Below are 12,756 nucleotides of genomic sequence, written 5' to 3'. Positions count from 1 at the left end.
GAAGCACACTGGAGGGGAAGCACACTGAGGGAAGCACACTGGAGGGGAAGCACACTGGGAGGGAAGCACACTGGGTGGGAAGCACACTGGGCGGGAAGCACACTGGGTGGGCAGCACACTGGAGGGGAAGCACACTGGAGGGAAGCACACTGGAGGGGAAGCACACTGGAGGGACGCACACTGGGCGGGAAGCACACTGGAGGGAAGAACACTGGAGGGGAAGCACACTGGGTGGGCAGCACACTGGGCGGGCAGCACACTGGGCGGGAAGCACACTGGGCGGGCAGCACACTGGAGGGAAGCACACTGGGTGGGAAGCACACTGGAGGGGAAGCACACTGGAGGGAAGCACACTGGGCGGGAAGCACACTGGAGGGAAGCACACTGGAGGGAAGCACACTGGGCAGGAAGCACACTGGGCGGGCAGCACACTGGGCGGGCAGCACACTGGAGGGGAAGCACACTGGAGGGAAGCACACTGGAGGGGAAGCACACTGGGCGGGAGGCACACTGGAGGGGAGGCACACTGGGCGGAAAGCACACTGGAGGGGAAGCACACTGGAGGGGAAGCACACTGGGCGGGAAGCACACTGGAGGGGAAGCACACTGGAGGGGAAGCACACTGGAGGGAAGCACACTGGAGACGAAGCACACTGGAGGGGAAGCACACTGGGTGGGAAGCACACTGGGCGGGAAGCACACTGGAGGGAAGCACACTGGGCGGGCAGCACACTGGGCGGGCAGCACACTGGAGGGAAGCACACTGGGTGGGAAGCACACTGGAGGGAAGCACACTGGAGGGAAGCACACTGGAGGGGAGCACACTGGAGGGAAGCACACTGGAGGGGAAGCACACTGGAGGGGAAGCACATTGGGCGGGAGGCACACTGGGCGGAAAGCACACTGGGCGGAAAGCACACTGGAAGGGAAGCACACTGGAGGGGAAGCTCACTGGAGGGAAGCACACTGGAGGGGAAGCACACTGGAGGGGAAGCACACTGGGCGGGCAGCACACTGGAGGGAAGCACACTGGGTGGGAAGCACACTGGAGGGGAAGCACACTGGAGGGAAGCACACTGGAGGGGAAGCACACTGGAGGGAAGCACACTGGAGGGGAAGCACACTGGGCAGGAAGCACACTGGAGGGAAGCACACTGGAGGGGAAGCACACTGGAGGGAAGCACACTGGAGGGGAAGCACACTGGGCGGGCAGCACACTGGGCGGGCAGCACACTGGAGGGGAAGCACACTGGAGGGAAGCACACTGGAGGGAAGCACACTGGAGGGGAAGCACACTGGAGGGGAAGCACACTGGGCGGAAAGCACACTGGAGGGGAAGCACACTGGGCGGGAAGCACACTGGAGGGGAAGCACACTGGAGGGAAGCACACTGGGCGGGCAGCACACTGGAGGGGAAGCACACTGGGCGGAAAGCACACTGGAGGGGAAGCACACTGGGCGGGAAGCACACTGGAGGGGAAGCACACTGGAGGGAAGCACACTGGAGGGGAAGCACACTGGAGGGGAAGCACACTGGAGGGGAAGCACACTGGAGGGGAAGCACACTGGGCGGGAAGCACACTGGAGGGGAAGCACACTGGAGGGAAGCACACTGGGCGGGAAGCACACTGGAGGGGAAGCACACTGGAGGGAAGCACACTGGGCGGAAAGCACACTGGAGGGGAAGCACACTGGGCGGGAAGCACACTGGAGGGGAAGCACACTGGAGGGGAAGCACACTGGGCGGGAAGCACACTGGAGGGGAAGCACACTGGGCGGGAAGCACACTGGAGGGGAAGCACACTGGAGGGAAGCACACTGGGTGGGAAGCACACTGGAGGGGAAGCACACTGGAGGGGAAGCACACTGGAGGGATGCACACTGGAGGGGAAGCACACTGGAGGGAAGCACACTGGGTGGGAAGCACACTGGAGGGGAAGCACACTGGAGGGAAGCACACTGGGTGGGAAGCACACTGGAGGGGAAGCACACTGGAGGGAAGCACACTGGGTGGGAAGCACACTGGAGGGAAGCACACTGGAGGGAAGCACACTGGAGGGGAGCACACTGGAGGCAAGCACACTGGAGGGGAAGCACACTGGAGGGGAAGCACACTGGGCGGGAGGCACACTGGGCGGAAAGCACACTGGAGGGAAGCACACTGGAGGGGAAGCTCACTGGAGGGAAGCACACTGGAGGGGAAGCACACTGGAGGGGAAGCACACTAGAGGGGAAGCACACTGGATGTTAAGCACACTGGAGGGGAAGCACACTGGGTGGGAAGCACACTGGGCGGGAAGCACACTGGAGGGGAAGCACACTGGAGGGAAGCACACTGGAGGGAAGCACACTGGTTGGGAAGCACACTGGAGGGGAAGCACACTGGGTAGGCAGCACACTGGGCGGGAAGCACACTGGGTAGGCAGCACACTGGGCGGGAAGCACACTGGAGGGGAAGCACACTGGAGGGAAGCACACTGGGTGGGAAGCACACTGGAGGGGAAGCACACTGGAGGGAAGCACACTGGAGGGGAAGCACACTGGAGGGGAAGCACACTGGAGGGAAGCACACTGGAGGGAAGCACACTGTGCAGAAATTACACAGGCGAGAATCATTCCCCTACCTCTCAAACCCAGACACTGCATTTATCAGTGAGCACGCAGGTGCTGCCGCACCTCCATTTTCTAATTAACCTCTTAGTCCACCCAAGCTATGAGGTAGATTTACTTAGACTCAAAGTAGTCAATGATAGGCCTGCTTAATTAGACATTTTATCTGTTACCTCCATTAAGTGTATCCTTGCTGGAAAGACCTATTCATCTAATCACTATCTGCAATCACCACCAAGCACAGACTTCAATTGCTATAGACAGTTAAGCCCACAAGAGAAGAGAAAAGAAACCTACAAATCCATAATGACCAATCCCGAGGGAGGCTGGTGAGTGACGCGGGGATAGGATTTGACTGAACTAGGCAATGGAGTCATGCAGGTCAGTTGAGTGGATGCTGACAATCTGGGGGGCCCGGAGCCCTAAGTGGGTTTTACTGATACCTGTTCTGCCGCTCTGTTCCTTAGCCTTGGAAGCCCATGCTATGCCGAGTTATTTCCACACGGTTTCTGAGCACTGCAGATAGCGCAACAGGGCCTCCTTAGACATCATGTCTCCCACAGCTGGAAGGGCCCCAGGAGGTCAGCTTGGAGATGGGGAAGGTGAGGCCTGAGGCAGTGAGCAACTTGCCAAAAGGCCAGACATGCTCAGAGACCAGACAGGGCTGGGGCCAGAATTCAGACCAAGCTTTCTACTCCTCTGTCCCAGCTCTGCCCTCACACATCACACACTGCACCTGCACGTTTTCATAAGCATCCACTATTATGCAATCCCACACAATGAGTTAGGAACAAGCATTTGGCGCAATCATTCATTCACTGTCTCCATGAGTTTGTCCCCACCCCTCAATCTAGCTGCAGGTCCCAGCAGGGACACCCAGGCCATCTCTGCAGTGACTCAGACACAGCTCTTCCGTTCCAGGGTCCCCTTAGGAACCAGGCCTCACAGAAGCAAGACCTTGCTTCTAAAAGAAGAGAGAGAGAGAGAGAGAGAGAGAGAGAGAGAGAGAGAGAGAGAATGGAATTTATTTTCCACTTAAATCAGGGGAAAGTTTACATGAGCATAATGCCCTGCTTTGCTTGGTGGTTGCATACTAACCTGTGAGGCAAGGACCCCTCGCCAGAACTCTCACGCCTCATCATTACAGAGCCAGAGAAGGGGATGGGGGCTACATGCGTCCCCATAACTCATGGGGCATCTCTGTGGGCAGCAGGGCAGATGCCTGATGGGAAGCCAGGAATGTCCAGTGAACGTGTCCCCACACTCCATGAGTCAACACCACATCATTGCTTTTCTAGACTTCATTTCAGAAGAGAATTCTGAAGATAGTGAATAGTTTAAGAAATCCTCTATCCTGGGAATAGAAAAGAGGAGAAAGAGAGAGGGAGAGGGAGAGGGAGAGGGAGAGGGAGAGAGGGAGGGAGAGAGAGAGAGAGAGAGAGAGAGAGAGAGAGAGAGAGAGGCTGGGAAAGACAGGGAGACAGAGACACAGCGGGGTCAAGGTGGCAGTTGCGATGTTGGAAAGCACGAATGAGAGCTAACTCACTGGCGTGAATCAAATGCTGGTCATCAAACGGAATGCCATTCATGGGTGCAAGCTCACAGCTCCCGGAAATGTAGAATTTAAGGTGTGTATGACAGCTCACTCCCCACACACTTCATGCTGCATTTCAATGACCCCTTAGGCAATTACCTGTGCCGCTTAAATGAAATGTGTGGGATTCCAGAGAGATCAATCCTAATACAGTCCGCTAGCAAAGCTTCCGAATCTGGAAGTATAATGAGGTGAGAAAGGGGAAGAAATGCCCCTATGCCCGCTGCGAGTCTGTCACCCTGTCAAAGGCACACAGCAGTCCCACCAGGGAGGACAGATGCACACAGCCAGCCTGGGGCCTCATCTTCTGGAAGAAACTTGTTCCGGTCCCTTCTTCCTCCCTCCTCGGCTTTCCCATATCCTCCAGGAATGATGGGAAAACGTCACTCTCCATTAATCTGACTGTTTGGTTCTCCAGTTGGTTCTGATGGAGCTACTCACAAGATTATTTTGTCCTCTCCCAAATTGTTCAACTTTTATCAGACTCGTGTTTTTTTTTTTCTAAATTAGCAGATGTCCTCGATGAGACTATTTTTAATTTTTTTTTAATTATAAAGTGGGCCGTCTGTGAGTCATCTTTAACAGGATGGGCTTCTTGAAACGGTACAGCGTGCACATGTCAGACGGATTCTCTTCCAACTCGGCCCATCACACGAGCTAGATGATCCTGCAAAAGTCACTTAGCTGTACTGCAATTCTGTGTTTATTCACGCAAGAAATATCTGCTGCACACCCGCCGTGGCAAAGAAGGCTGTGCCGGGTGTCCGTAGGGAGGCACACAGATGTATAGGACAGGGCCGTGGGCCCCACGGAGGTCAAAGTCGCCACGAGAAACTCAGTTCTGCTAAGCGCCAAGGTCAAGCACAAAGGAAGTGCTACAGGTTTCGGAGAGAAATCCCTTTGGCAGAGGAGACCCTGAAATCCGGAGCAGGGGGCCGCACTCGGGTCGGACTTTGAAAGGTTAGATTCAACGGGCAGGAAACAGTGTGGAAGATTGAGAGCAAAACCCGAACAGGCCCGTATAACAAGCATGTGTCCGAAAAGCAGAGGTCCAGTTCAGCCCAGCGGGCAGGAAGGTAGAGCAAAGCCAAAGCAGGAGCCCTGCAAGGCCAGGCTGTGGATTTGAGACCCCCTCCTCTGAGAGGCCTCCGATTTGGGACCAAGAAAAGCACAGAAGAGAGCAGGTGACCAGTGGGCGGGCTGCTGGACGAGGTCGGATGTGAGCCAATAAGGCAGGAGCGAGGACAGTGGGAACAGAAAGGCATGGACTAAAGGAGGATATTTGGTGAAGAAGTTTCTTTGCAGCTCCAGAGTTCAGCGTGGGGTCAGGAGGATGTTAAAGATGCCTGAGGTCCCCAGGGAGCCATTCAGGATAATGATGGTGAGGACACTGAGAGTTTAAGCTGGTTCGAGTGGAATATGTTTCCATTTTTGAATATTTGAGATTTCGGTGTTGGCCAAACTTCCAGGGGAGGCCAACAAGAAGTTAAATGAAGACCTTGAGTTTGAGACCAATCAGAGCCTCCATCTCCTCACCTGTACACTGAAGGTTTCAACAAGATCATACATTCTCAGTCCAGATGTGCATCAGAGCCTTCTGGAACTTTCTGATAGTACAGAAGTTGAGGGCGGACCCCAGATCAATTCAGACAGAATGGCTGGGTAGGACAAGCTTCCCAACACATGGATGGGATGAGGCTCAAAACAGGGAGCTGTATTTCCTGGGAGCCACCTTAAGTTCTAGAACAACTGAGAGGTTTGATGAATGGGGGTGTCTGAGAGAGAAGCATCATGCATGGTTTCACGGGTCACATGGACAAGCCCACTCCAAGACTACCCAAACATAGAGGCGGCGCCTTCCCTCCTTACACACACCACAGACGAGCCAGTTCCCCTCTCTGAGCCTCACTTGTCTTATTTATAAAATGTGGAGATGGGGATGGAGCAGGAGGGCACAGCAAGATCTGGTAAGTCATAAGAAGGGGTATATTACTGTCATCTTCTTTCCCTCACTATCTTCCACCCAATCTCAGCATCTGCCTTGGCAAGAGTAAATAGCACAACTCAAGCCTAATCGGTTTGGTTCAGTGGATAGAGCGTCCACCTGTGGACTGAGGGGTCCCAGGTTCGATTCCGGTCAGGGGCATGTACCTTGGTTGCGGGCACATCCCCAGTAGGAGGTGTGCAGGAGGCAGCTGATCGATGTTTCTCTCTCATCGATGTTTCTAATTCTCTATCCCTCTCCCTTCCTCTCTGTAAAAAAATCAATAAAATATATTTTTTTAAAATAGCACAGCTCAAGTTTGCAAAACAGTCTGAAGGCCCTTCGTTGGAAGACTCTGGAGATAAAATGACCTTTCTCTCCTCAACATCTGCTACCATTTCTGTAAACGCACGGCACCTGTCAGAAGTGCTGGCTCCCCCACTTAGCAACCTGAGGAATGTGAGGTGTCCCTAAGTCTCAGAGCCTCAGTGTTGTCAGCCACAAAGTGAAATAAATGCCTGAGCTGACCCTCACCAGAGGGCTGTGCAGATCAATGAATCCAGAGAATTTTGAAAACAAGGGAAGTGTCACGCATGGGGCTGTGATGTCAGGAAAAGGACAGTGAAGCTTCAGTGGGGTGTCCTGGGTTCAGGCTTCTCTACCACATACAAGCTGAGTGACCTTGAACGTTATACCTCAGTTTTCTCACCTGTCAAATGGAGAAAATACCTCTCATCCTAAAGATATCTGGCAATTCAAGAGGGGAGACCACATCAAGGACAGTTTCTAATTAAATGTGGACTCAATGTCACACTTTAGCAGTATTCATTCTTTAGAAGTTCAAGTTGGGGGGGAAATAACTGAATTAAGATTCAGAGAGAATCTTGGAATGCAATTGTAACTTACTAAGTTTCCAGACATTCAAATGGGGAAAATATATCTGATTTAGGATTCAGAGAGAATCTCAGAATGTGGATATAATGGAATCTCAATTTCCTGGACTCGGGGTGTGTGGGTAATTTTCTGCCCAGCTCATGAGCTGTAATAGAGCAGCTTCTCAAACAGCTCAGGAAGGGAGAAAGTCTGTTGGGAAAAGCTGGGCATGGGAGCTGTATGCAGCCGGCAGCTGGAAGGCCAGGTGGCCCGAAGGCAGCCCAAGCCCGCAGGTGGAGAAGCACTAACATGTGCTGCTCAAGAGGGTGGCTCTTCGGTCGCCTGCCTGGGTTGTGCACACGCCACGTGGTTTTATGGAGAGGCTTTCATGAGCTAACCCCTGCAAAAGCACTCAGCGCAGCACCTGGATCAGAGAGAAAGCACTCATACGCATTAGCCTTTGCTATTGGCTTGGTTCGATAAGTATATTGAGTCCTGTGCTGGAGCTGGATAAATAGATGAATAAACCTAGTCCTGGCCCTTGAGGAAACATGCTCATTAAGTGTTGAGGAACCCATGTGCACACAAGCCTATCACAGCCCTCTTGGGTTTTGGCCAACAGTCATAGGAGAGTTGTCAAGCCATCATACGTGGAGTGCTTATCTCCTGTAGATGTAGTTGTATGAATGTAGGTTTCCTTTCTGGAAGCCCTTTCGACCACAGAAATACCATGTATACTTTATGCAGCCACTGGTATAAGCTTTTCCAGATATCTCCTAAGTATTAGATGCAAATATTAAATCCAAATACTTAATATTAAAGTAACCTTTAAAATGTTCTCTTGGCAGAATTTTCCAGCATGGTCTAGGCTGGCTGACGTATCTGAAAATAAAACTGCAATAAAGGTTAGACAACAGGGAACATATCTTCCTGGTAAATCTCCCTGAAGCAAGAGTAAGCATTTTCCTCATTGTTCCCAGATCTTCAAATTGCATTTGAAGTCGTGAAACAAAAATGTTTCCTTGCCAACCTGATGTTCGCTGATACCACAGCCAATGTGTAAACGCTGTGGGGAAGGTCATTTCCCTGGAAGACTTCTTCAGCAGTCTCCTGTCACGGGTGTTAGAAGATGTCTCCAACCTCTGGCTGACTCCAGCGCTATGAAGTACTTTTTGTTATTAACTCACTTGTCTCAGTGAAGCAACTTGTTAGTCCACACAGCTGGGTACTTCAGACCTTCCCCACTTGTGAAATGGAGATAATTAATAGAAACTACCTCAAATGACAATGTGAGGATTCATGGAGTTGTTGCATATAAAGTGTTTAGAACAGTACAGTAGCCCCACCTTATCTCTGGGGTATATGTTCCGAGACTCCCAATGGATGCCTGAACCCACACATAGCAATGACTTTTTTTAAAGTAATGACTTTTTTTTTTTTAATCCCCACCCGAGGATATTTTCCATTGATTTTTAGGGAGAGTGAAGAGAGAGGGAAAGACAGAGAGAAATATTGATGTGAGAGAAACACACGGATTGGTTGCCTCCTGCACATGCCCTGACCAGGGCCCGAGCCAAGGAGGAGCCTGCAACCGAGGTACATGCCCTTGGCCAGAATCAAACCCGGGACCCTTCAGTCCACAGGCCAACACTCTATCCACTAAGCCAAACTGGCTAGAGCCAAACCTTTATATATGTTTTGTCTTACACACACATACCTATAATTTATAAATTAGGCACAGTAAATGATTAACAACAATAACTAATAGTAAAATAGAATAATTCTAGCAATAAAAGTTATGTGACTGTCTTTGGGGCCGTTATGAAGTGAAATACAGGTACCTGAACACAAGTGTGACTGTGGAGCTGACCCCCGAGATGGCTATGAGTGACCAATGGGCAGTAGTGTGTGCAGCAGGGAGGCACTGGGCAAAGCGGTGATTCGTGTCTCCGGTAGGATGGAGCGGAACAGCGAAAGTCTCATCATGCTACTCAGAATGGCGTGCAATTTAAAACTTAAAAATTGTTTATTTCTCGAATTTTTCATTTACTATTGCAGACTGCGGTTGGCCGAGGGTAAATGAAACCTCGGGAAGTGAAACAGCAGATAAAGGGGCACTACTGTACCGAGGCAATAACTGCTTAGGAAGCATTAGCGGTTAGTTAGCTGTTGCCATTATTACTACCATCGTCACTGCAAATCCTTCCGTTTCTTTTTATAGCTGAACATGTTCTTTCCTTCAAATGCGTCAAACTGTCCATAAGTTTTGTTTCTAAAGCAAACAAACCATCCTTCCTTTGCTTCTATGCAAAAATGTCTTTCTTTGACGTTTTCCCAGTCTACTCAGAAGCATTTTAAAGAGACAATCTATCTCTTTGCCCAAGCGTTTGCTTAGCAAAGAGGCATATGACGTTTTCTCCCTCATGAAGCAGCTCATTGCATTTTCATCCTGGATGGCTGCATTGAAAATTAGAGGAAGCCTTCGTGTGATAAGAAATGTCAGGAAACCAGAAGGCAACACGCAGGAGGGTGGGGCGGTAAGGGAGATCAATGACCAGGCTTCCAGACTGGCCACTCTGGAATCACTCATCCCAGACCCTCACTGCTCAAGTGCAATCACTGGATCAGCAGCACCTGGGAGCTGATCAGAAATGTAGACTCTCAGGCCCCTGAGACCTGCTGAGTCAGAATCTGCACTTTAACCGGATCCCTAGGGGAGTCAAGTACACAATTTGAGAAGCAGCAATTTGGGCAGTTTTTTAAAAAAATATCCATGTCTAGGCATGCTCTTCTGTGAGCACACCCACCCTCTTTTCTCAGCTGTGTGCTTTTGCTTTCTTTACCCTAAGCTCTAAGGATTCCCGCGATACTTGCAACCAGAGGAACAGTGGGCAGCGGCAGCTCGTCCCAGGCTTACCTGATTCTGCCTCCGGGGGGCCTTCTTTGCCTCACTGCCCTAAGCTTTAATAAATTCACTCTCAGTTTCAAAAAAAATTATTTAATTAAAAGTAAAATACCCATGTTAGACATCAGTCCCCACATCAATAAAATCAGATTTCTTACGGGTGAGGCCTGGGTTTGGGTATTTTTTTTAAAAAGCTCCCCAGGTGACGCTAAGGTTCAGCTAGGGTTGGAAAACCTAAAGAAGAGGAAAGGTGAACTGGGTATGGCGATATGAACAGGCATCAGCCTGGTGAAGAAGGAAAGAACAGAAGGCTGGGTATCCGTGCATCTGTAGAGGGATGGAGGCAAGATGTCGAGAGGTTTGAGGTAGCTGAACTGCAAGGCCAGGGCCATGGCAGATGAGGCAGACAGCCAGAGGACAGGTCATGAAAGGTGCCATGTGCTTTGGTCAGGACTTTAGAACCAATGTATCCTACACAGGGAAGCTCTAAAGGGTTTTAAAGAGCACGAAGCTTGTGTATCAGAAAGATCACTCTGTCTGCTAGAGAGAATGGATTTGACAGAGAGAAGACTCAAGACAAAGACAACCCGTGACAAAGATAATGAATTCTGCTTGATAAAGACAAAGGGTCTGGGGCAGGCTAATCGTATTGAAGTTGGAGAAAAGGGGACAGGTTCCAGAATTAGCAGAGCCATAAGAGTCAGGACTTGAAAAGGGAAGAAAGGGACTTTACCAAGAGGAACACTGAAGAGCCCGGATAATCAGTTAAGAGAGAGAGTCTAGCGTCCCAAGAGGTGGTCATGCAGATGTATAAGGGGGGAAGAAGGGTTTTCAGAGTCAGTGTATTATGACCTGAAGCTTGCCAGGGAATTCTGGAGGAGAGAGAGCCGCTGGGAAAGTACTTGACTTACCTAACAGGACACAGGTATCTCCCTTGGCATACACATGCTTTATTCCCAGATTACCAGCTGCCAAGAGGCTAGGGCTGACCTTTCGTGATTGTATCCCAGAGGCCTAGCCTGGTACCTAGCACTCAACAAGCACCATCCAATTTCTACAGGCTAATGAGAGGAGAAGGGGGCAGCGGGGGCGGGGCAGCCCAGAAAGAAGTCTAGAAAGCCAGGCTCTCCAAACCAAAGAGCAGCACCAAGGCATCTACTTCTCAAACTGCATTCTGGGAAGGCCTCTTCCTGAAGCACTGATTCCCAGAGTGAACGAGACCAGTGCTTCTCAAAGTCTATGTGCATCCGAACCATCTGCTGGGGATCCAGGTAAAATGAAGATTCTGACTCAGAGGGGCTGGGGTGGGGCTGAGAGTCTGCATTTCTACTGATGCTAATGATGCTTTGGACACACTTCAAGTCTCCAAGAACTGCTTAAGAAGCAGACCCGGGGCCTGTGGATCAGGCCATAGCAGGATAATCTTGAAACTTGCCCCACAATGATTATCTCTGTTCTTCTGGATCATTTTCCTTAAGATCAGAGCTATGAGCAGATGGAAGCTGAAGGCATGGTGTCCCAGATCTGAGCTGTGAAAGGTGTGAAGGTAGAAAAATCAGACTCCTGTGTCTAAGGGAAAATCTCAAGGGATCCATTGGGCTGCAGGAGCAGCAGGAGGAATTCACCCGCAGAAGATGGGTGTGAGGTTTCTGCCTGAGGCAGGCCCCTGGGTTCAGGAGGGTTTGGGGCAGGCCCATTTCTACCCCAGCTCCCTGCTTTCAACAACAGATGATTTTCTTGTTTTTCTGCTCTCTGAGATTCCCCTCCATCTGCTGAAAATGAGAACAGCCTTTATCCCTGACATTTCTGGAACCTCTAATCTTGTAACTTGCGTGCTTCAGTCTGGCTTGTTGCAGCTAGAGACCTGGGTCTGAGAAGAGAGGTTCCCTAGCTGCCCTCAGAGAGGAAATGGAATGTTTGGCCAGCGTAAAGCATTAAGGGACTCCTTTCAGCAGAATGCTCCCCACAGCAGTTCTCCAAGTGAATTTCTACTTGCAGCACGTCTAGGTGGGCTTCCGGCCAACCTCTTCTCTATCAAGGTTTATAATATAAACCATCCCTTCAGCTTCCCATCTGTACGTTTTCTTCTCGCACTTGTGGAAAAGTACATTAATCTGTTAACTGTTAAGCTTTCACGGTCCTCCCTAACCTCATATCCCACTCCACAGCCAAGCTCAAGCTCACGGCTATTGCTGTGGGGGGTGGGAATAGGGTGTTTGTTTGTTTGCTCTTGCTTGCAATTCCCTCCCTCTGTCCATTCACTTTTCAAGGAGCAGCTCACAGGCCTGCCCTGTCCAGGAAGCTTTCCTGACCATCCTTTTTAGAGTCATCGTTCCCTCCTACCTCCTGCACTGAGTCAAAAACATAGAACTTTATAGTGCCCGGTACTCACAGAATTTCTGATCTGTCTGTAAAGATTTTTTTTTTCTTTTACTCCAACAAGAGTATGGATTCCTTGAAATGAGAGATCCAATCTTACTTCTTTTGCGTTCTGTACAGAGCCTAGTAGAGTAATGAATGGCACATTAAGTGGCCAGTACGTTTTCTCTCATTTATTCCATTATTCTTTGTTGGAATATTTTTAGGTGGTGAATTTGGTGTAATGGATTTTTAGGTGGCATGCAGGTTAGGGGTTTGCAAGAACCAAGAGACCCACAGGCAAAACTTTAAGAATTAGGCTCTAACGGCAAACTGATTGGTGAATATTGTCCCCTTGGCTGGACCCCAGCACTTACCCTATCTCTTTCCTCCTTCCTTCTACCCTGAAATAATAGAATTAGTAGCAGCAGC

The sequence above is a fragment of the Myotis yumanensis genome, unplaced genomic scaffold (assembly GCF_028538775.1).
Source record: "Myotis yumanensis isolate MYYU_CA2020_CCGP unplaced genomic scaffold, mMyoYum1.0.hap1 SCAF_7, whole genome shotgun sequence".
Taxonomy (NCBI): Eukaryota; Metazoa; Chordata; class Mammalia; order Chiroptera; family Vespertilionidae; genus Myotis; species Myotis yumanensis.
Note: the sequence above shows the minus strand (reverse complement) of the source record.